This window comes from Sparus aurata, chromosome 23, assembly GCF_900880675.1.
Source record: "Sparus aurata chromosome 23, fSpaAur1.1, whole genome shotgun sequence".
NCBI lineage: Eukaryota > Metazoa > Chordata > Actinopteri > Spariformes > Sparidae > Sparus > Sparus aurata.
Window position 1 is genome coordinate 5,792,980 of NC_044209.1, and position 23,225 is coordinate 5,816,204.

At 41.4% G+C, this 23,225-nt stretch overlaps 1 pseudogene; it reads left to right on the forward strand.

The window, feature by feature from the left end:
* The first annotated feature begins 5,471 nt into the window (after nt 1-5,471).
* Nucleotides 5,472-20,066, forward strand: LOC115575129 (GTPase IMAP family member 8-like; annotated as a pseudogene).
* Nucleotides 20,067-23,225: the final 3,159 nt, after the last annotated feature.

The following is a 23,225-nucleotide window of genomic DNA, read 5'->3' on the forward strand; positions in this document are numbered from 1 at the left end:
CGGCTCGATCGTTCCCTGGCTGGCATCTGCAACAGGTCGCTGCTTCTCTCCCAACTCTGGGTGGAATTGCGCAAGGTGGTTTCTCAAATTATCTGTGTTGCCGAAGTATTTAAGATGAGTTCCACACACCTTACAAACTGTGTAGGTCTTGTCAATTCTCCCCTTGACTTCATGGAACTCAAAATGCTGCCATACAGTAGCTTTCAAACAAGTCGGTGCCGGTCTTATAGGCTTGGTGCTAGCCATTGCAGCCATTTTGTCGCCACTCAAACCTAAACAACTCGCACATTTGTGTTTGGTGCGCATGCGTGTACAACAGAGAATCAGCAGCTGCTTTCTGTAGCGCTCTGCAGCAGGCAAACTGAATGTTGCAGCGGGATAAGTAATATCTAAATTCTGATTATTAGCTTATCTTCATCGAGACATAATCATTCTAGAGAGAATCGCGATGCATCAAAGAATCGAACATTTTTCCCACCCCAACGCTCCACTGCCCTCACAATCTGCTGCAGGTCCTTCCTGTCCTGTGCTGTGCAGTTGGAGAACCAGTTGGAGAACCACACCATGAAATACTGATATGATTTATTATTGGTTTATATTCTTAGTTATTGGCTATCTTAAGTCCTTTTTTCTTACTGAACAGAAACTGATAGAAATGTTTGTGGTTTGGAATGAAACCCATCAAAGCTATGCTTTTCTTTAAGATGTTTTGCTTGCCATCACTTCAGGTTTACATGTAAGTCGGCAGCACACTGAACTAAATGTGTGTAGCAGATGCTGAGGTAACTTTCACATTAGGGGAGACTGGGGTAAAATGAGCCATTTTTCATATTTAGGATCACTATATCAAGGCAATCATTGTTTTGTCACTAAAAAAGTGGTCTTGTGGCACAACTTACCCTGTGTATGGGGTAAGTTGAGCATAGGAGCGGGGTAAGTTGAGACATTTATGCTAGGTTTATGACCTCATGTTGTAGCTCATAGATACCACAATTGATGTATAAAATACATTTAAAATAATCTGTTTTGGTCTAAACATAATTCTCATGCAACTTACCATAGACTAAATTTACTTTCAAGAGTGAAAAATGTTTTTTTGGAAATAAATGTATAACCACTTTACCCATGTGGTTCTTACCTTCACAGACTCCATGAAATGATGCCTTCCTCCTAAATATTTGGTCATGATCAATGTTTTTTACCGTTTCCCAGCAACAAGGGGTGGCTCAACTTACCCTTTGGCTCAACTTACCCCAGTCTCCCCTACCAAGTAACTGACCTATCCTTTTGAAAATAATATGTTGTAATGGAACATCTTTGTAACACAAACACACATATTCAGCTAGAACTTCTCTTTGACTTATGATCGCACTTTGGAAACACGCAAACCACAGTAATAGAAAACTCCCTCACATTCCTTAGATAGAGTTTCTTACCTCCTCCAAATCTTGACAAAGCTATAAAACTATTAAGCCAGAACCTAATCTCCTGGAAAGGAACATATAATTAGTCGGGAAGTAACGTCCACAAAATGTATCTTAATCTCAATTCTTTGTGACAATGTACAGCTGAGATAATTTAAATGTGCAGAATTGCCCTGTGTGCTATGGATCCACAGCACTCTCTGGTGGTGAGCCCTGGTAAGATCTGTACCAAAAAGTGAAGTCTTCTCTAACCCATGTATGCATATTACCAGTCAATGTTTAAAGTTTATTCCGTTATATAATAGTTATAACAGCATAAGGCTAGAACTAAAAGGACAATGTATAGTAATTATTTCTACTATATAATCAAGTGTATTTAAGTGTTGAACCAAGTACTATTATTTTTGAATGTTAATGATTTAATGATTCATGTGATTTTTGTTTAAGCCATGGTGACATTCTGGAAAAGATGAAAGAAGATTTAAAACATTAAATGGTAGTTTAGTTTTAGTTTTACTTTCTGTGTGTTATCAGACTTGTTGCCTCCTCCGGCACAAGGACTGACAGCCCTGCCCAATCAGAGTTGACAAAACTGAGGGTCATCTCTCTCTGAACTCTACTCTTCACCTCTTTTTCATGTTTACACCTTAAGCTCTTTTCTACTTCATGATGTCCTCTCTTCAAGACATCACTCTTAAGAGAGTTGCTCACATGTTATTTCTTGTCACTTGATATTTTTCACTGTATCAATCGATTTCTTTTGAATCCTTTAACTTTTGTTAAGTGTCTTCCAGAACGAAGTTCTGTTTTAATCTGTTTTACCAGGTAAAGTATCATGACCTGACTTAAAGGAAGTGAACAATAATTTGAAATTCTCTCGTACTTAACGTAAGTTAACTAGGGATAACTTGATCGACGCATCCTTCAGTCATTTCAGCGACGAAGTGCAAAAAACTCTTTTGCCAGGTCGAACTGGTTCTGCTTTGCTGGGTACCCCCAATGACCGCGAGCCACTCGCTGTTGGGTCAAAGCTGCCAGTTTGTAGTTGAGCGACAGCGAAGGCCCCTGGAGGGCGACCACCCGCAGTCTGTTGACTCTACAAACCAATGCTCAGACAAGTAGGCTTACCCATTCCTTCATCCTGCTGGATTCACACGTATGAAATATGAGTTGGTGTCGTTTGGCTCTGAATTACTGTCTTTGAGCTTAGGAGACATTTGGGAAGGGCTCTGTTTGCATGAAATTATTCTCTTAATATTTAAGTGCTTTCACCCTTCTGCAATTTCACCATCCGCCATTTTCATTCATAAACTCGTTACATTTGTAATTACAGACTCAGCATCTTTCTTTCACCTGTTAATCTTGTAATTTGTTTTATTTGCCATCTCATTTATTTACTCTGACATATTTAGCCAAATAAATACATGACTGTTGTCTGTGGAGTTTTGTTTTAATATGGAGAACCAATGGTAACTGTGTGTAGAAGTCGCTACTTCAGTGATGAGACGGAATGAATTGATTTGAAATTAATTAGAATTGATTGATATTGATTTAAGTTAACCTTGTCTAGTCAAATTTGATTAATTTCCTCCGGATTTGTCAAAGAGATAAAAGAACGGAGGTGGTGACCCTATTCATGAGTGCTTTATTAATCTTAAGTGATTATTAAATTAATTTATAATTAGTATTTCTCCGACAATATTCATTCTGCAAACGTTTCTTTGTTTGTGCCTTGTTTGTAGTTCCTACAGGCAAAGATTAAGACAAATGGTCAGACATTTTCTTCATGTTGATGGTTAAAAATAATAATGATCTAAATTGAAGGCTGTTCACGAGTCCCAAATCCTGAGTCCGAGTCAAGTCTTACATCAAGTCTCAAATCACTGTGTGTGCAACTTTAGTCAAAGTCGCAAACTTGATAATCCATCTCTGGTACCAATATGTCAAAGTGATCAAAGTGGACATCATCATCATCATCATCATCACAGGAAAAAAATATGGCAGAATGTAAACTGTTAACTGAGCAGGAAAAATGACTAGTTGCCCCTTTTTTCATCACTTGTTACATTGCTTGTTATTTGGTGGACCATAATGCTGCTCCCAGTGTTGGTGTTGTGTTGTGTTGTTGTTTGGGTTTGTTAGGTCCACCATATTCAGGACTGGGTCTGACTGTCCTAGGGTCGCTTTTAGATTGGGTCCCTTCTATAATTATGTTGGGTTCTGGCCAGGTTTCCATGTGTTTATTTCAGATGTGGTCCAAAGATTTAGAGGAGTTCATGAATGATGACAGTGTTAGTGTCATGGGAAGTTGAGTGATAGGTTACATGTAATGAGGTAAATAAGCAAACTAATGTTGTGTCCTTACATTCATAGACAATCCGTATCCTCTGAAGCACAGCAGCTGTGATTTATTTCCACCTAACAGTGAGTCAAACTTAACTGTGTCATCCTGCTATTTTAAACATCTTCATCAGTTTACAGTATTTCTGAGTTTAACCCTGTCAATAAATAATTGAACAGCAATGAAACTATAACTGAATTTGTCCTTGCCTGTCCTTTCGTTCCAGTGTCTGAGCTGAGGGTTGTTCTGCTGGGGAACAGCTGGTCTCAGAGGAGTTCAGTGGGGAACTTCCTACTGGGAGAGACAAAGTTCAACACTGAGGATGAACCAGACCGCTGTCTGAGAGTCAGTGAACAGTTAGAAGAGAAAGAAATAGTTCTGATCAACACCCCAGATCTGCTGCATCCCAACATCTCTTCAGACAAACTGACCGAACATGTAGCAAACTGTGTGAAACTCTCTGATCCTGGACCTCATGTGTTCCTGCTGGTTCTACAGCCTGAAGACTTCACTGAGAAACACAAACTAAAGCTCTGCAGCATCCTGAGACTCTTCAGTAATCGATCATTTTGTTATTCACTGGTTCTGATATCACCACCCAGAGAGGAGAGTCCAGGACTGATGGACAAACACATTGAAGATCCTCTAATACAAAAAATGATCAGAATGTGTAGATGCACGTTTCTATGGAAGAAGAACCTTGAACCTTCACAGCTGTTAAAGTTGTTTGGTAAAATCGTAGAGATAAACAGTGGAAAACACGTCAGCTGTGATCTGTTTGAGGACACAACATCGTTTTTACCAGCTGAACATCAAACCCCCAAACAAAAGGAAACAAAGACATCTGTGATAGGTACTGTTAGTAAGTGCAGAAACAATTCTGATTATGAAAAATCTGTTCTCACAAATACTCTTCGAGAAATTAGAACATTAGGCGACATCTGATCTTTTTACAGGGTTGAGTGTGTTTAAAGGAATCACTGATAAAGTCTCGGGAAAAAAACCTTCGACTTACAGTAAGTAAATCCTTCACAGAGTACAGTGTTGTGTATTTTCTCAAACATCAACCCAAACATGGTTCACAGTTCTTTTACCACTTAAAAGCAATAATATAAGATGACAAACAAAACCATCTGAAATCATTCCAAAGGTTAGTATCTCTTACATTAATTTGTCATTTGACTTTTTTGCATTTGTAAAATAAATGTAATTGTGATTCTGCCTTTTCCTATAAATATCCAAATATTCATATTGATCATATCATTTATTGTGTGATTCGTAATCCTGTACTGTGTGTCCTGCTTTTACTTTTTGTATGGACCCTGAGTCTGAAATAAAGCTTATCTATCTATCTATCTATCTGTACAAATTGTTTAAAGTGAACACCCATCCTCCACATCCTCTGCTCTGTTTGGAAAAAACTGTTTTTTCTATAATGGCACTGATAACTGCCAAATTAGTATTATTATTATTATTATTATTATTATTATTATCATTATTGTTATTATTATTATTATTATTATTATTATTGTTATTATTATTATTATTATTATTATTATTATTATTATTATTGTTATATATTTAATTCATCTGCCATCACATCTTGTCTAAAATGTCATTTCTTATGTTAAGTTGCTGTATATGAACATAGTTTTACTTATGCATAATATAATAATGACACATCACAGTTTAACAGAAACTTGAACATGAAAATTTGCAGGATTTGTCAGTGACTGTCAAGATCTCCTTGTGTCAGCCAAAAAACAATTTTGTTTTCAATGTCATAGTCAGTTTGTCATTTTATCTTCCCCTCTGTTGTATTACAGCATCTGGACTCAGGGTTGTGCTGCTGGGAAAAAATGAGGACAAACAGACAGGACTCGGTAACTTCATCATCAGGTGCCAAGCTTTTCATAACAATAAGACCAAGAAATGTGTGTCCGCACATAGAGAGTGGGAAGCAAATCCTCTAACTGTCGTGAAAACTCCAGACGTCTTCAGTCTGTCTGAGGAGACCGTGAGAGAAGAGATGAAGAGGTGTGTCAGTCTGTGTCCTCCTGGACCAAATGTTCTCCTGCTGTTAGTGAAGCCTTCTGATTTCACAGAGAAGAACAGAGAAACACTGAAGTCCATCCTGAGTTTGTTTGGTCAAGAGGCTTTAAAACATTCGGTGGTCATCGAGATAGATGAGGGGAATGAAACAACTGCCGCTGTGAATCAGCTCCTTAAAGACTGTGGAGGAAGACGCTACAGCATGTCTGAAGAAAACCACAGCTCGTTAATGCAGAAGATTATGAGCATTGTCCATGAAAACAAAGGAGCCTTCCTCACCTTCAGTGAAGAGACTATCAGACCAAAATCTGAAGACATCAGACCAGCTTTAAACCTGGTTCTTTGTGGGAGGAGAGGAGCAGTAAAGACTTCAGCAGCTGAGGCCATTATAGGTCAGACAGAGTTACCTTCAGTCTCAAACTCATCAGAGTGTGTTCAGAGTCAGGGAGAGGTGTGTGGACGTCAGGTATCCCTGGTGGAGCTGCCTGCCTTGTATGAAAAAGCTCAGGAGGAAGTGATGAAGGAATCACTCAGGTGTATCTCCCTCTGTGATCCTGAGGGCGTCCATGCCTTTATCCTGGTCCTACCTGTGGGTCCCCTCACTGATGAAGACACGGGAGAGTTAAAGACCATCCAGAACACATTCGGCTCTCATGTCAATTACTTCACCATGATTCTATTCACTGTGGACTCAGATCCTACAGCTAAAGATCCTGTTAAGCTTGTAAAAGAGAACAGAGACATCCAGGAGCTCCTTCAGAGCTGTGGACGAAGATACGTTGTTCTCAACATCAAGGACAAGCAGCAGATCCCAGAGCTGCTGGACAAGGTGGATAAAATGAGACTGAGACCCTACAAAGACAAAACATGCAGCTACACAACAGAAACATTTGCATTCACCCAAATAGAAAAGAACAGACAACTACAGGAAAACATCGCCACACTGCAGACTGAACTGAAGGACCTGAAAACAAAAGACACCATCAGCTGTAAGTTCTGTAATGTTGAAATATAAATAGAACGGATGTAAAGAAACCAAATTTCACAATAAAAAAAAAAAATGCTGCGATGCCTTGTGGGACTGTGACAATACCTACCAACCTATCATGTGTTTTTTTTTTTCCTCATTTGGACATCCATGAAAAAGCTACATAACCTCCCACTTTTCTATAGGAATACATATTTCCTACGGGCACTGCACTAGTAAAAAGTAAATTAAATAATATTTTCCTATGCTAAATCATTCACTTGACATTAAACAGTCTAAACTCCAACTGTGATGTTTCAGTAACTTCATGTCTTTATATTCCACAGGTGATGATGAAGAACAGAGCCCAGAGTGTCTCAGGATTGTGCTGATAGGGAAGACTGGCAGTGGAAAGAGCTCTTCAGGAAACACCATTCTTGGAAGAAAGGAGTTTAAAGCTGAATCAAGCCAAAGTTCAGTCACCAAATGTTGTCAGAAAGCACAGACTGAAGTTGATAGTCGCCCAGTCATTGTGGTCGACACTCCTGGTCTGTTTGATACAACTCTGTCTCAAGAAGAGGTTCATGAGGAGATGGTGAAATGCATCAGTCATCTGGCTCCAGGACCACATGTCTTCCTGCTGGTGATACAAATTGGCAGATTCACACAAGAGGAGAAGGAGACATTAAAACATCTCAAGAAAGGCTTCGGGAAGAATGCAGAAAACTTCACCATCATTCTGTTAACTGGAGGAGATGAACTGGAAAATGATGAGCTGTCCATTGAAGAATACATCGAAACATAATGCGAGGCTTCCTTCAAGAAACTGATTGCTGACTGTGGAGGAAGATACCATGTGTTAAATAACCGTGATAAACACAACCACATGCAGGTCAGAGAGCTGATCACCAAGATCGACACCATGGTGAAGACAAATGGAGGCAGCTGCTACACTAATGACGTGCTGCAAGAGGCTGAGGCAGCGATACAGAGAGAAATGGAGAGGATCCTGAAGGAGAAGGAAGAAGAGATGAGGAGACAGAGGGAGGCGCTTCAGATAAAACATGAGGAAGAAATGGAAGAAATTAAAAGAAGAATGGAAGAACAGAGAGCAGAAATAGAAGAGAAGAGAAAACTGATAGAAAAACAACTTAAAGAAAAGGAAGAAAACATCAATAAAGAACGCGAGGAGAGAAAGAAAGAACAGGAAATGAGAGAAGAAGAAGACAGGAAGAGAAAACAACAGGAAGAAATGCAGAAGCGGGAGTGGAAACTAAAAGTTGAAGCTTTGGAGCAAAAAATAAGATCAGAGTCAAAATCCAAGGAGAACATTTACAGAGAGCTGGAGGAGAACAGAGAAGAGATTAAAAAAGAACGAGAGAACTGGGAGAAAAATCAAAAGGAGTGGTGGGAAAAACGTCGTCAAGAAGATGAACAGAGACAACAGGAGGAACAAACAAGACTCAGAAAACTGCAAGAAGAATACGAGCAAGAAAGAAAAAATGAAGAAAAGAAAAGAAAAGAAGAGGATCGAATCAGAAGAGAAAAAGAAGAGAAAGAGAAAAAGCGCATTGAGGAAGAACAGAGAGCAAAAATTGAAAAGGAGAAAAAACTGAGAGAAAAACAACTTAAAGAAAAGGAAGAAAGCATTAAGAAGGAGCGGGAGAAAGAAAAGAAAATTAGAGAAGAACAAGACAGGAAGAGAAAAGAAGACGAAGTAATTCAGAAACAGGAGTGGAAACAAAAGGTTGAAGCTTTGGAGCAAAAAATAAGATCAGAGTCAAAATTCAAGGAAAACATTCAGAGAAAGCTGGAGCTGAGCACAGAAGAGATGAGGAGAGAACGAGAGGAGGAGAAAAAACAAGAGGAATGGTGGGAAAAACGTCGCCAAGAAGATCAACAGAGACAACAGGAGGAACAAATGAGAATCTGAAAACTGCAAGAAGAATACGAGCAAGAAAGAAAAGATGAAGAAAAGAAAAGAAAAGAAGAGGATCAAATCAGAAGAGAACAAGAAGAGAGAGAGAAAAAGCGCATTGAGGAAGTACATAGAGCAAAAACTGAAAAGGACAGAAAACTGAGAGAAAAACACCTTAAAGAAAAGGAGGAAAACATTAAGAAGGAGCGGGAGAAAGAAAAGAAAATGAGAGAAGAAGAAGACAGGAAGAGAAAACAACAGGAAGAGATTCAGAAACAGGAGTGGAAACAAAAAGTTGAATCTTTGGAGCAGAAAATAAAGTCAGAGTCAGAATCAAAGGAAAACATTAACAGAAAGCTGGAGGAGAGCAAAGAAGAGATGAGGAGAGAACGAGAGAAGGAGGAGAAAAATCAAAGGGAATGGTGGGAAAAACGTCGCCAAGAAGATGAACAGAGACAACAGGAGGAACAAATGAGAATCAGAAAACTGCAAGAAGAATACGAACAAATAAGAGAAACTTATGAAAAGAAAAGAAAAGAAGAGGATCAAATCAGAAGAGAACAAGAGGAGAAAGAGAAAAAAGACATGGAGGAAAAGTATAAGCAGGTAACGGAGAATATGATGAAGACGCATGATAAAGAAGCCAGAGAGAAAGCTCAAGAGTTCAATGATTTCAAAAAGAAAATGAAGGAGGAGTCTGAAGCTCTGAAGAAAGAGTATCTGCATGGAATGTGTGAGTTGGTGAAATGTGTGACCAAAAAGAAAGCAAAAAAACTTGATGACTTACTGAAAAAACACGAAAAAGAAATGAAGAAGGTGAACACTGAAGAGGAAAAGACAGAACTGCAGGGACAACATGAAAAGGAATTCAGTGACTTGATTCTGGAAATTCTGAAAAAAGACGCCACGTCAAGATGTCCGATTTTATGATCAGATTTCTTTGAAGTAAACGTCACAAAGAAAGAGGCTCCTTCAGATTATTTTCTATCGTTCAATTTGGTTTTAATAACTGAAACACAGATTTAATTGTAATATTTTGGGGTTGACTAAAATGTGATGTATACCGTGGTCTCATCTGCTGTCAGGTGTCTCAATCAGCAGCCTATACTGTAGGAGCCATGAATGAATTAGTAGATGTTTCTCTATTAATAAGGTGAAGGGATATTATTATCTTTTGGTGTTTGTTTTGGTTATGATATTTTATTATGTGGTCATATTGAGTAGGGGGATCATTTGGATATGGGTGGGGTTTTTAGTTAAAATACACACCTGTTTATTTCTCATTGTGAGAGAGAGAGCGCAAGTGAGCTGGGTTGCCGTATCTTTTGTTGACCGCTATTTTTGTTTCATCAGTGTGATTACTTTTATTATGAGTTGATCATTGTTCTTCGTTAATAAAAAGGTTAAACCTATTTTCCAATATCAGTGACTTCTTTTAGGAAGAGCGTCAGACAATTGGGCCCAACCTCAGTCTCTCAGTGACTCCTTTGTTCATTGAGTAGCTACAAATTAAGGGTAAGCAGGTAACCATAGAAACTAAAGCTGAGTGCAGAATACCACTTTTTTTAAAATCTCTGAATTATTGTGCTGCTCTGACAGCTTTTGTTCCATGATCATGTAAATGCACGTGCACAAATTTCTCAGATTGTAATGTTGATTTCTGTCATCTGTTTGGTAACAAATGAGGCGTATAATGTCTGTTATAAATGTCTGTTGTTTTCAACTTCATTTCAGTGATTGTTGGGTCGGTTTGTTGCATACTAGATGATGTCATCGTATTCCCCCATTAGATTTAATATCAATCCTAATTCCTTGTGTTTAACACTCATGTCAAACTGCTCTGAACTAATTTCTGCCATAACTAACAACTAGCTAATACAGCAAATCTAGGATAATCCCACCTGAAACAGGTTTGGGTGGATCACTGCAAAGTAACCAGAATTATTTTTTAAAAGTATGATCATATCATCAGCATCAGTATTTCAGCATTAAGCAGTTTGAAAAAAGAACACTTTTTTTTTTTTTGAGTGTCGAACACATTGCTTTTTTTGGCAGAAGGGATTTCTGGGGCTAGGTTCCAACTAAAGTACTCTGTTAAAACGCTGCTGTGGGAGTAGAAACTACACTGTCCTGAGCTAAGGCTGGTGTTCATCTCTCTATAAAAGCAAGGAATCTCTGTCTGTCTGTCTGTGAGTGTGTGTGTGTGTTCCTCAAATATCTCTGCGATTCAGGATCAGACTGACTTGAGAGTTTCAACATGGCTGCTGCTTGGTTCAAGGGTGTGCGACGTCGGATTTGTTTGGACTGCAATGATACCGTTAATAAATTATTTCATAAATGCTTTTTCAATTCCGCAAGCATTGTCCACTGGAGCCACCACAGTCACGTGCGCACCAGAGCCAATCACTGCAGAGCTCAAGCCCATGACATACCTTAAGAAACAAGCAGATTTATACCTGCAGCGGCGCGAGCTGGACCGGGATTTTGCCGGCGGTTAGTCCCGTTCTGTTCTGTGCATCTAAACTGACTGTTGTGGATTAATGAGACTAAACGAGTCCGGACTGAGTCTGGTCGGGTCTGAGGAGATCCGGAGACGCGCAGGCAACAAAGTGGCATCAGAATCTGTGGATGTTCGTGTGTAGCTAGCTGCCAGCCCACCCACACGGCCCACCTCCCGAGTCGACGGTCCGGACGCACCGGCACGTCCAAAACCGGACTTAGGTTAAATAATGTCCGCCACGCTTTTTCGCTAACATTGCCGTCACGTTTACTTTGTGTCTGGTGCAGGAAGAAATGGTAAAAACTGACTTTTGTCACGAAAGTGTCCAAGCAGCATGTTTGGTTGTTGAGGAACTGGGGAAGTTGTGGGAGGGACAGAGGCGGATGAATGACAGGCAACGACGGTCAGTGTAGAGACAGCGATAGAGACAGCAATAATGAGAGTTGAGAGATTTGTAACATTTAGCGTGTTTGGAGTGTATAGTTAGTGTGTTATGTAGTGTTTGGTGTAGTGTGTTTAGTGTGTAGTGGAGTCGGTTTTTTGTTTAATGAGTCAAAACAATGAGGAGACGGCTGAGTGTGGAGCAGGCAGTGCAGCTCTTCATTCAGCTGGAAGGAGCTCAGGCAGACCTGAGCATTGCCTGCATTTAAATGTAAATGGTTACATATAACTTTGTAAATTTATTTTCAACAATTTATATTTGCATTATAAGTAATAAAAATGGTTTGTCAAACATATTTGTGGTTTTCACAGTAAAAAATCTAACTTTTTCCACTCGGATTTTATGTTTTTTTTGTAATTTTAGGTCCATTGTGTTAATACAATATGTCAAAATAATAAAATAACTGTATAGTCACACGTGTGAGGTTATGTACGGAGCCCCTTAAGGGACATGGGGGAAAAAAAAAATGATGGGTGAAAAAAAAAATGATGGGTGAAAAAAAAAAATTATGGGTGAAAAAAAAAAAAAAGATGTCATTTTTGCGAGATCCCGCAAAAGCTGTAACACTTTGCTGGTCGTTCGTTAAAGTTGGAAAGATATTCACAGATTCGAACTTCCGGGATCAATAAATCTGAAGTGAAACGTTTTTCAAACACAAATGACGCCTCTGTCCCACCATAATAGCATAGACTACGAGCTACAAGGACCAAAACCCTGATTTTTTACTAAAATAAGCCGTCCTCCGAGCTCGACGGGCAACATCGATCTGTATGCGCAGCCGGGCAAGTGCGCAGGGAACGGCCATAAGCGGTCATTTGGATACTTTAATGATCCCAGACTGGGAAGTTATTTTGTTACAGCAGTAGTGGGTCAGCAAATAAAACTTCGTACATAACATAAATAGAATCCAATATAAACATAGTGTATATATACAGCGCACAGTGTGCTATAAACAATAAATAATAATATATACAACAAAACAAAATAAGCAAAATATACTATAACAATAATAATATATACAACAAAACAGTAGAGAGACCAGAGTTCTCTGCCAGGCAGAGGTGAGAGAGTTATTATATAAAGTGATGGATTGTGGCAGGAAAGATTTCCTGTATCTATTGCTACGACAGCGAAGCTGAAGCAGCCTTCCGGAGAAGGTGCTCCGCTGTCTAACCAGTGTGAGTTGGAGAGGGTGGAGAGGATTATCCATGATGGATAACAGTTGTTTCAGTGTCCTCCTCTCCACCACAGCCTCCAGAGTGTCCTGTTTGCAGTCAATCACAGAGCCAGCCTTCCTGATCAGTTTGTTGAGTCTGTTGGTGTCGCTGGCTCCAATGCTGCTTCCCCAACAAACCACAGCAAAGAAAAGTACACTGGCCACCACAGACTGATATAAGATTTCCAACATCTTGCTGCACATGTTGAAGGATCTCAGCTTCCTCAGGAAGTAAAGTCTGCTCATCCCCTTCTTGTACACAGCTTCAGTGTTAGATCTCCAGTCCAGTCTGTGGTTGATGGTAACACCAAGGTACTTATAATCCTCCACCGCCTCCACATCCTTTCCCAGAATGCGCAGTGGTTGGAAAGCCGTCTTCCTTTTCTTCCTGAAATCTATCACCATCTCTCTGGTCTTGCTGATGTTCAGCCGCAGGTGATTCTGTCCAGTCCACTCCACAAAGTTGTCTACCAGTGCCCTGTACTCCTCCTCCTGTCCCTCACTTATACACCCAACAACAGCCGAGTCTTCAGAAAACTTTTGCAGGTGACATGACCCGGTGTTGTACTGAAAGTCAGTGGTGTATAAGGTGAACAGGAAAGGAGACAGTACAGTCCCCTGTGGAGCTCCTGTATCACTAACCACCGCATCAGACAGAACACTGCCCATACGGACAAACTGTGGCCTGCCTGTCAGGTAGTCAGTAATCCAGGAGATCATTGTGTCGTCTACACCCATCACCCGCAGCTTCTCCCCCAGTAGCAGTGGCTGAATGGTGTTAAAAGCACTAGAGAAATCAAAGAATGTGATTCTCACAGTACTTCCTCCACCATCCAGGTGCGAATGGGCTCGTTGCAGCAGGTAGATGACAGCGTCATCAACTCCCAAGTATGGCTGGTAGGCAAATTGCAGAGGGTCTAGCAGGGCTCTCACCTGCGGCCTCAGGTTGGCCAAAACCAGTCTCTCCAGCACCTTCATGACGTAAGATGTGAGGGCCACTGGACGATAGTCATTGAGGTCTGATGGTGTCGACTTCTTTGAAACAGGAACCAGGCAGGAAGTCTTCCAAAGCACCGGTATTCTCTCCTGACCCAGGCTCAGGTTGTAGAGGTGTTGTAGGACAGGAGACAGCTGGCTGGCACATGTCTTCAGGATCCTGGGGCTGATACCATCAGGGCCTGCAGCCTTCTGCTGGTGGAGTCTCTCCAGCTGTCTCCTAACCTGGCCTGCAGTCACAGTCATGCTGGGGAGGCTGCTGGTGTCTTCAGTGGAGGACGAGGAGGTGGAGGAGGAGGTGAAGGTGGAGGAGGAAGAGGTGGAGGAGGAGGAGAGGTGCTGCACAGGAGAGCTCACAGCAGGGGAGTGAGGGGGGAGGGGAGGAAGCATTTGGGGCAGTGAGGGTGTGTGGGGGTCTGGAGGTGTCATGGAGACGACAGAAGGCTGTGAGCTGAACCTATTGAAGAATCTGTTCAGCTCGTTTGCCCTCTCCAGGCTGCCCGATGACTGTCTGCCGCTCACCTTACACCCAGTGATCTGCTTCATACCAGTCCACACATCCCTCACATTGTTCTGCTGGAGTTTGGCCTCCAGCTTCCTCCTGTAGGCGTCTTTACAGGCCCTCAGCATATCCCTGAGTTCATGCTGCACTCTCCTCAGTTCTTCCCTGTCTCCAGACCTGAACACCCTCTTCTTCTTGTTAAGAAGAGCTTTCAGGTCATTGGTGATCCACGGCTTATTATTAGGAAGCAGCGTACAGTCCGGGTTGGCATGGTGGTGTGTTCAAAGAACCTGATGTATTCTGTGATGCAGTCGGTCATGCTGTCGAGATCCTCTCCATGTGGCTCAACAAGTGCATCCCAGTCTGTCGACTCAAAGCAGTCCTGTAGTGCGTCAACAGCCTCCTGAGTCCACCTCCTCACGCTCCTAGTGTGGACAGGCTGCCGCGGAACAAGAGGGACATACTTAGGGGTCAGCAGAACCAGGTTCCAAGAGGGGGGAGGGCGGTGGGACTGTATGCATCCTTAGCATTTGCATACAACAGATCCAGTGTGTTACAGTCTCTGGTGGGGCAGTCAACATACTGGTGAAATGTTGGGAGGGTTTTGTCCAGTGAGACGTGATTAAAATCCCCAGTGATGACAATAAATGCGTTAGGATGCTGCGTCTGTATCTGGGCAACAGCGGAGTGGATGACGTCACAGGCCAGCGCTGCATCAGCTGAAGGAGGAACGTACACACCGATAATGATGGCGGACGTGAATTCCCGGGGCAAATAATAAGGCCTCATCCCCACAGTCAACAGTTCAATGTCCGGGGTACAGAGACGTTTCTTCACATGAACATGTCCGGGATTACACCACCTCTCACTCACGTACAGTGCAATCCCTCCTCCTTTCTTCTTTCCGCTGCTTATCACGTCCCTGTCCGCCCAAACAGTGCTGAAGCCGGGAATCGCCACGCTGTGGTCCGGGATGTTTGAGTGAAGCCATGTCTCCGTGAAACACAACACACTGCACTCATGATATTCCCTCCCAGACTATATCAGCGCGGCGAGCTCGTCCGTCTTGTTCCCCAGAGACCTCACATTCCCCATGACGATCGCTGGTACAGCCGGTCTGTGTCTCCTCTTCTTCACCCTCCATTTCACTCAGGCTCTGCAGCCATGCTGTCTCCTCCGCAGCTCCTTCAGGACCTCAGGCCTGGCTCCGGGTAGCAGTGCAGGTTCACACAGCGCAATCAGCTGGTCGCGTGTGTAAACAACGGCTCAATGATGCGCTCCTGACCCTCCCTTGCTAGGGTTAGCAAAAACATCACAAAAAAAGTGCCGTAAAAGTTTTTAAAAAAGAAAAAAAAGAAAGGTGTTCGTCTTCTCTCAGTCTCTGGAGAAGAGTTGCCAAAGTTCAAAGAAATCAGAACAGAAATACAACAAAAACTACGAAAAAACTTGAAAACCCACGGGAGCTGCTGTTACAGGCTGCCACCTAGTACGGCGCCATAGCAACCAAGACTTAAATGAAGAATGAAGCAGGAAACAGTCGATCCCTTTTATGGCACTTTAATCCAGTGTAAACAGTGTACACTTACAGAGGTGGTATGTGTGTGGTTCTAGAATAAACCAAAAACAATAACAGTCCTCAATAAAAAGCTCACAAAATGCTTGACCGTAGCACACACTCCAAATTATAATCTAATTATGAAAATATGCATGAAAATATGAAACATTATATACAGAAGTAATATACATGATATTATATCACATATATATGTAACTGACAACAAAGGAAATAGCCAGTGGTATTAATATAACATAAATGACCATTTAAACCATCAGCGGTGATAGCTAACACTGCTAAAAATACACTCTTAAGTACCAGATATAATCTCAATTAGCAGACTTATAAACAGACAAAATATAACAACAATGAAAAATGCATCCAGTAAATAAACAATGTAACTTACGTTTCTCTGGATGCACACTGAGCCACAAACCGCAGATCAACTGAAACAAAGTGGCAAACTCACCTGCTAAATACACTTCTCACCGTCTTCAGTCTCTTCTTCTCTCTCTCTCTTACTCACAATCAGCAGCACTAAGCCTGATTAAGCGGGTCAGCGCCCCTAGTGGCTGGATCCACTCAAATCACCTGCTCTGTCATACAATCTTCAGAACAGGCGGAGAACAGAAAAGAACAACAGAGCCAAAAAATGCCCCACCACTGCCCACGTCAAAGAGAAGAAATAATAAGACTGATGAAGAAAAGCAGTGTAAAAAGAAAGAATTGGACCGAGCCAGAGAGAAAGCAAAGATAAATATTGTAGCATCATTTTAGAGGTGGAGGGAGCTGCGGGATTTATAAGGACTCAAGAGTGACCCAGAGTTTAGTGCTTTTCTGCTGGACAAGTAAGGACCCCTGCTTGATATATGTTTGATTCTATGTTTTAACCACAAGGCTATGGTGGCGGCGGTTACAGTAATAATCACAATAGCGCATATTGCAGATGTTGCAGTCGAGCTATGTAGCTTGTTGCTGAAATGGTTACACCCCGCCTTTCCGAAACGCCACGGTTCCGAACATAGACTTCAATTCATCGTAATGGCGGGGTTTCCCTTTTTTTCAAAGACCCGCTATTCCGAAAAGTCTATTGGGGAAACCCCTCCATTCCGAAACCCCCCCACTCCAAACGGACACAATCAGAAAGGAAACGGAGGCTGCGCATTTATCCTTTTTTCTTTTGTGGGTTCAAACGGATCATGTGGCAGATTAACCGCAAAACAAGCCTACTTCATATTAATGACATAACGCTCATTATGCTTCAGCTGGACAAATGGCTATGTTGAATTGAAATTACTTTATCTTGCTAAATATCCGAAATTGTATGAAAATTGCTCCAATGCGTTATACCGATCTTCGAGCATATTCAGACACAGCCTGATATGGGTTCTGAGCAAAGGAATGTCTGTTTTCTCCCGCGTTCTGTTGTCAGCAGGAGCGGGGGGCTGCAGGCTCGCGCCTGGGTGAAGTGGGCTCAGGCCAGAGTTCAGCCGGGCTCGAGCCGAGCGGGGAGAGAAAAAATGTGTATTACTTTTGCTCTGTGGGAGATCTCCCACAACAGAGTGGATGAGAAAGCAAGGGGGACAGATCTGCCCAGCAAACATCAGAACGCAGAGTGCAGCTTTGTCTGTCACCAGGTTCAGCACCCTGGACAGCTGCCTGCGTAACTGGATGTGGGAATTTGATGCAATTGAAGCCGCGACATTTGGTTTAGAAACGTCATATATAATAACATTGTTTCGAGTCGTAAACAGTTCTGTAAGTGTAAGAAATAACAATCATTAGGCTATTAGTGTTAGTCCTTCTTCATATAAAGTTGTGTTACAGTCGCATAGCTGGAGACCGCTAACAAAGTTAGAGACAAGAGAGACAATGTATGAAATTCCGCTAAATTATGTGCGGTCAATATGACCGCTTATGGCTGAAATAGGTAAAACAAATCACATTTTCTTTTCCTTTTGTGTAATTTATATAAAAACTATTCTCAATTAAAATACAGACACTTTTAGAAAAATGGTTAGAAGTCTGTAATGTTTGCATTGTGTTTACATCGCAGATTGATAACTTAATTGTGATAATGTTCATTATTATTATTATTGTTATTATTATTATTATTATTTACTGTGCTAGGTATTCTTTTCGTGGTTCTTGGTGCTTGGAGCAATATTGTTGTTGTGGCATTCATGCCAATAAAGCGAATTTGAAATGAATTGCCTATAGACTGATGTGTTGTGTTTACAAATGAGCAATACATCCAAATTTCTTGAGATTTGTACTAGGGCTGGGCGATATGGCCTCAAATCAATATCACGATATATTGAGCAACTCACCTCGATAACGATAAATGAACGATAAGTAACCCCCCCCCCCGCACCTAAAAAAAAAGGAAAAAAATTCCTGTGTATTTACAGAAATGCCACTTTAAAGGACTGTAAAACTACATTGTAGTTAAGATTTATATTATTTATTTAGTAGTTAAGAACAACTGATAAGCACACGATTGAACAGCTGAAAAGCACAGATTACTTGAAATGACAACAACTGAACAAATTTAAAAGTATAAAATATACAGTCCCTTATAAACAAATTCTAAGCTTGTCGCTTGTCGCTTTTTTTATTTCTTCGAATTGAATCACGTGGTTGTACTGCAGGTGGTGGAAGAGGTTGGATGTAAATAAATAAACATTTTGAGGACTTCAGAATCAGAATCTAAGACATGAGACAAAATAGTAGAGAAGTTGACATTGCTGCTTAATAATATGTTAACCTCTTGAACATTAGAGAACTTTTTTTACCACTATTTTCTTTATCATTATATATTTTTGATAGACACAGAATCTGTTTCAGAAGTCAGTGGGTCACATGACATGGAAGCTATTGAGAAAAAAAATCAAGATTTCTGCATATTAATATTCATATAAAATAGCGGAAGCACTAGAGTACAATAAACATAGCTGTGTCTCATTCGTCTAGTCTACTAATACAATCTGCTGCTGGAGTCACTGGGCCCCATGACATGGAAGATATTGAAAGAACTGCAATTATTTTGTATTAATATATTTATGCTAAGTAACTTGATGACAGTCCCTAAATCAGTTTCCAGCGATTCAGTGCCATGTTCTGGGAGGTGAGCTAACCGTCCTCCTGCTGCTCACACTGGGTGAACCTCAGTAAAGTCGCGGCTGGACACGAGTAGAGCTTAGAATCAAGCCCGACCCGAGCCCGTGCACGTTGTGTCCGAGCCCAGCCCGACACATTGAATGTAATTATGAGCCCGAGACCGTTTTAAAACGACAACTGTTTAATACGTGGACTGTTATAACTGACGTTCTCGACTACAATTGCGAGTTGTTTGAACTACAGAAATCTTAATGAATAATGCAACAAGTGCCGCACTTAATGCACTCGACAAAGCCGACAAATGTTATTATCACGGCCAAGGCCGCTTTAATGCACGGGCTTACCTGGGCTGAAGCCCAGGGGCCTCACAAGTTCAGGTTCACGATGAGCTGAAAAGATCATATTGTTTTGTAACTTGTCAGGTTTTCTGTTAATCACTCTAATCGCACGTTACATGGCTGCTGATTGATCCAAATTAGGAGTGACCCACGTGGTCCCATAGCCTATGGCCCGTGGGCTGACCTATCAGAATGTCTATAGTTAGTTTTGGGGTGTGTCCCTATGATTGAGTGACATGTAGTGGAAAATGTCGGGGAGGACGTTTGAGAGTGGTGCCCAGAAAAGAAAAACACTTATTATAAAGAGTTGCGCAACAAAGAATTACTGAAGAGGATTCCAAAGCTTTTTTAAACCAGCTGCTGCTGAAGATGGAGCCAGCACCAGGGGAAGCTCGCTATCTCACACACCGGAGGGAGCGGAGGAGCCGCAGGCCGCTCAGGTGGATGTAGCTGGAGAGGAGCAGGGGACCACCCGCAGCAGTGGAGGGCAGGAGGAGGGGGGAGCACACGGGCCCCAGAGAGAGGACCAGGCTGAAAAGCAGTCCGGGGGAGACGAGTCAAATGACCCATGTAACAGTGACCCTGGTCGCTGGGGAAACAATATTGGAGCCTGCTGGACTTGTATCGGGATGGAGGTGTCGCTTGGAGACGCGCGTAACTGCGCCGCTGCAGCAGAGGACAGAGTGCAGCAATGATGGCGAATACTCGCTCAAGTTGGCCATATAAATGTGCCACAAAGTCAACCCAATGGGAGACTTAGAGATCAGACCTTAAATTCAGATTAGCTGTTGTTAAAGTAGTGCTAACTTAAGCCAGTGTGCAGGCGAAGTTGAGCGCACAGAAGGAGAGATTGAGAGCAAGAGTGAGTGATCTGCAGCGCAGCCAGCAAGAGTCTGTGAGAGCGCAGAGGTTATTATTGCACCTTAAAACGCATACAAGCAAACATGCAAATACATTTATTGAGCACAGAATATATTTCTGTTTCCGCAAATTAAATTATGTTTTAAGATTATACTGCAAACCTTCTATAAATGTTGCTCAGTTTCATCCTTTTGGCACCTGGCATTAGGCCATGTTGCTATCCATGGGGCTGAATGGAGTGTGTCTGTGCAGGTGCATGTGATTGGTTGACAGGGCCCGCTGAGGCCAGAGAAGAGGCTTCTACTTTGATCTGTTGCTGTTCTTCGCTTGAATCAAACCTGTTAAACAAGTTTCAAACACTTTCACTTTGTGATGTCTTGTGCGGTGGACAAGCGACGGGACCTCACGACGAATTTCAACTAAAGGTAAATACCAACCAATAAATACAATATAAAATGTATCAGTACCATAGATCAATATAACAGATTATTCATCAGAATTAAGTTATAATTAGACATCAGTAGCTGACTGACATGAAAGGATAATCACTCTGATCAAAGTTACTTTACTAACTGAGCTGGAAACAACTTTTTATTCACTCCCACATGATACTGACTGACAAATACAGAAAAGCTCTCACAGACTGCCAGCAGAAGATGAATTGTCTCAAATTAGTGAGCAGGATGCTTCAAATCATTGAAACAAAGGCCAAGGCAGGAAGTATGATTAATATGTTTTAGATTGTTCTCATGTCCTTACACTTGTGTTGAAGTTCAGATGGATCAGACTGTGACTCTGACAATCAGAATTTCTAAAGTGTTGTCTGTGTATGCAAGGTTAATATCACTTTAATATCAAATGAAGGCATCGCCATTTTTTCAAGTCAAAGTTAACTGAACATATCAGGAAGTTACACAACCACTGTTGCCGGTGCTGCCATGGGCCCTTCCCCCCTCCCTAAAGCCCTCACAGTCGGCCCAGTCCACGCACAGCAGTCACTCCCAGCTGCAGTCAGAGCAGGAGATGTTTACCTCTCTGCAGGGACGTGCACATGATTATAGAGGGGCTCAAAGTCAGAAAAGGGCAGTACGTGCGCGCGCCAATTTTTTTTCAGGCCTTAATAACACAATATGTAGATCAATTCATGTAAAATTAATAAACAAAGTACTTATAGAAAGCTAACTACTTAGCTGTGTAGTTGTGAGTGACGTGCAATTGCCATTTCTTTTGTGTCAACAAATTACTGTCAACATGAGTTTATTCACATTATCATTATGCTGAGCTTTGGAAGACATGCAATTCAGCTGCAATTCTTAAAAAGCAATACAACACTGGTTTATTATTTGGCTATTTATTGTGGGGTAAGTGCAGACTAGAAATACAGGCTACACATCTAAAAATGTGACAAAACCAAGAAATGACTACTGTGGATGTTAGTAGAACAACAATGTTTACAACAGCAAAGTCACAGTAAACTCAATATCTGAAAGAAGTTTAAGATTTGTGGCAAGATAAACAGCCGACACAGACAGCTGTCATATTATTCGTAACTCTTATTAACAAGCAGTTAGCTTAACAAACACAAATGGACACTCTTCTGAAATATGACTCATATTTAAGCACGTTGAATAAGTGGACTTATTCGACTTGTTTGCCCTCACAAGGAAGTTATGTTCATGGATATATAACTCACAAAGGTTCAAGTCGCTCCACTGTCACGTCTCATCTATGTGCATGGTGGAGTTCTAGATGAGGCAGCTCTCTCTCTCTCTCTCTCTCCTATGTGAGAGACAGAACATAGCTGCAGCGGACAGAGAAGCGGCTTTAGGCTCAACACACACACGACACGAAATGCGTACGGTAGATAACTGTGGCGTTTTTAAACCGCCATTTTTTCACATCCCTATGCACAACAGGAATTTATTTATTCATTAAAAAAACAAACAAAATGGCACTTTATAATACGAGGCAAAAAGGGCAGGGGCTCAAGCACCCCTTTGGCCTTATGTGTGCACATGCCTGCCTCTCAGCATCGAGACTGCTGGCTGATATGATTTTTTTACTCACTTTTTGTCTCACCAATGACGTTATTCCTCTGTCCTAGAAGATTTATATATATATATATATATATGTATGTATGTATGTATGTATGTATGTATAGATATATAAAATTATCTCATCTTCCATTTGAAGACCCATTTGCACCCAAACTTTAACTTCCTGGCTGATGTCTTCAGATGTTGCTTCAACATTCTACATAATGTTTTTTCCTCGTGATGCCATCTATTTTGTGAAGTGCACCAGTCGCTCCTGCAACAAAAAAAAACCCCACAACATGATGCTGCCACCCCTGTACTTCACAGTTGGGATGGTGTTGTCAGGCTTGCAAGCTTCCCCTTTTTTCCTCTAAATGTAACGATGGTCATTATAGCCAAACATTTCAGCTTTAGTTTCATCAGACCACAGGACAAGTCTCCTAAAATGAATTGTCCCTTTGTGCATTTGCAAACTGTAGTCTGGCTTCTTTATGTTGCTTTCGGAGTAATGACTTCTTTCTTCCCAAGTGGCCTTTCACCCAAATACAGGATTTGTTTCACTGTGGATAATGACACTCCCTTACCAGCTTCAGCCAGCATCTTCACAAGGTATTTTGCTTTTGTTCTGGGATTATCATGCACATTTGGCACCAAAGCACGTTAATCTCTGGCACGTACTTGAGGCGTGCCTTAGATACATCCACAGGTGTGCCTGTAATTACCAGGACCTTCCAAAGCTATGAGATCATCATCTGGGCTTTCCCAAATTGTTTTAAGGCATAGTAATCTTAGTGTATGTAAACCTCTGACTTTGAAAAGACAAAACATTGTTAAATCTATTCCCATGGTAAAACCTAATTATGTGTTAAAAAGTCAAAATGATGAGTTTAGTGCTGACATTTTAGGTCACACTTCATTTTACAGTATGTTAATGAGACGTAACAAGCTGTACTTTGT